This window comes from Athene cunicularia (assembly GCF_003259725.1).
Source record: "Athene cunicularia isolate RWA chromosome 15 unlocalized genomic scaffold, athCun1 chr15_part1, whole genome shotgun sequence".
NCBI lineage: Eukaryota > Metazoa > Chordata > Aves > Strigiformes > Strigidae > Athene > Athene cunicularia.
The window spans coordinates 4,241,500-4,243,682 of NW_020799121.1; the positions used below are offsets into that span (position 1 = coordinate 4,241,500).

A 2,183-nucleotide genomic window follows, 5' to 3' on the forward strand; every position below is an offset into this window, starting at 1 on the left:
GGGAGCGGGCCGGGGCCCGGCTTGTAACTCCTCGCTGCTGCGGCTCTGAGCACGGGCTGTGCCTGCGCCTCTGGCCCAGCCGGCCCCGAGGCTGCCCAGCCGCGGGTGTGGGCACAGCGCGGGCCCTGGGGACGGGCTGGCAGCGAGGATACCGGTGTGGCTGCTCGGCGGGGGACCCTGGCAGGTGCCTGCTCCTGCAGCTTTGAATGCTCTTGTTCTTCGTTCAATACAGGCAATCATGAGTGATCAGACAGCTATGACAAAGGATACAGACATGTCTGAAGAGATGCTGTGATTCTCTGGAGTATGCCATTTTGGCCATAGAGAAATATAATGTTGGAAGAGAGATTATAGCCTTATAATGGGTAAATTTTTGCTTGTAATATTCTTTTGTTGAATGCTATCCACACTGGAAGTCAGGCAGAGTGGTGTTGCTACACTGTTTAGAAGAGCAAGTTCTGTGGACAAAAAATAAATTAGGCTTTTCCCATGGGCTGCTGTCCCTGTGTTCCTTTTCCTATGCTTTACATGTACCTTTTCTAGTTTTTGTTTTGCCATACTTTCTATGTTTAATTGTTTTTTCACTACCATTGTTTAGCAGAATAGGAGAGATTCTGCTGGCCTTTCCCAGTGTGACTGATTAGCTGGTAGCAAATGCAGCCCTTTGAAGACTCCTGTTACTTTCCTCAGAAGGAATGCCTTTTTTTACCTAGTCCTTGACCTGTTGTGTTCAAATTAGTCTTAAGGTTCTGTTTGTCAGATTTTCCTTGAGGCTCCTAGTTGGAACTGTGTTGAGGAGGTAATATATCCAGGGTTGTAATAGCTGATCAGAAGTGCTTGTGTGCTATCACGGGAAGCTTCCTCATTTGAGAGCTATTGGGTGTGACAGTATATAATGACTGACTGGAATGTTCTGCTTTTCGTAGAGCTGTGTATCTTGATTTTTGTAATGTGTGGTAGGTTTCTGAGTATGATGGGAGAACATGATCTCATGACGTGATACTTCAGCGGTATAGTTTGAGAACACAGTATGACTTCTGGGGGGGAATTGCAGTCCGTGGGCTTATTCCTGCTCAGCTAGGAAACTCTGTGGGCTTTTTTCCTTTGTGTGTGTCTAAGAAGCAGGTGAAGTATAAGAGGTAAGTAACACAGTCCTTATAGTTAAAAGCATATGCTGCTGCTTAATTGCCTTTTCAAAAAGTGATACTTCTTAAGAAGAGACACATTAATGACAAGAAATCTGTAGTCAACTTTTAGGTGAGAACTGTGCTAAGTTCCTAGTGATCCCTTCTGCAGGAGTTTGAGCAGATACAGTCCCACTCGGTACTGCATTGTAGGAAGGAAACCTGGCAGCTGTGTGTCTCATGAGATCATGTACTTCATCTTCCTCATGCATGGAGTAAATATTCTGTTTAAAGCTGGTTAGAGCTGTGGATCGTTGTTTGGAGTTGCTTGTGCTTACAGGACTGCACACTAACAGGAGCACCTTAGTGCCTTCAGCCTTCCTGAGGAAGAAGACCTTGGTCTTCAGGGGTAATAGGAATTTTTCTGGAGTGGTTAATGTGTTTTTTCTGTTTAGGGAAAAAAAACCCAACCTTCTATTTATTTCCAGGGTCAGCTTGCTATAAAAATGTTATGTGTGTTCTGTCTTTAAGAGTTTTATGGCTGTTTTCTCTATGGCTGTTTTCCCTAACATGGCTTGGGTTCCTCATTTCCATGTGAACAACCACATTTCGAAGAAACCTCTGACTGAGAATATCCAAATGTGTAGCTAAATGCACAAGTATGTCAGTAACCCAAAGCTGCACCGAGGAGCCCTGTGGTTAGACAGGACTGTGCTCTGTCAGGGGCATGTAGGAGTTAGAGCAAGCCCTTGGCCGGGCTCAAAGGCTTCAGTTGTCCAGTGGCTAACTCCCGGTGCCCTGATGTAGGTGAGGATGCACTGGTAGATGGATGGAGCCTTGAAGATGAGCTCAGGGTCCTGTGTGTGTTTTCAGCAACCAAAGTCCCTGCTCATAGCAGCTCAAGAAGCTGCATCCCTGGGTTCAATCAAAGCTCGGCCAGAGGGCACCGGGGGGCGTTTAGCCAAGGCTGCTTCTTATTCGCTTGCAGCGTCCTCAGTACTACATCAGTTTTGGGAAGCGTTTCCGGCTGTAGCCGGTCTCCGCCCCTTCACCGCTCCG

The 2,183-nt window shown here is 46.8% G+C and overlaps 1 protein-coding gene and 1 long non-coding RNA gene across 2 annotated transcripts in view; one reads left to right on the forward strand and one right to left on the reverse strand.

Annotated features, from left to right (window-relative positions):
* COQ5 (coenzyme Q5, methyltransferase) overlaps positions 1-2,183 on the reverse strand; it is a 19,663-nt gene that overhangs the window by 10,402 nt on the left and 7,078 nt on the right. The window lies entirely within an intron of this gene.
* LOC113486068 overlaps positions 7-2,183 on the forward strand; it is a 4,251-nt gene continuing 2,074 nt past the window's right edge. The window contains exon 1 of the long non-coding RNA XR_003399527.1: positions 7-1,783. This is a non-coding gene — a long non-coding RNA (uncharacterized LOC113486068). The remainder of the gene's footprint in view (positions 1,784-2,183) is intronic.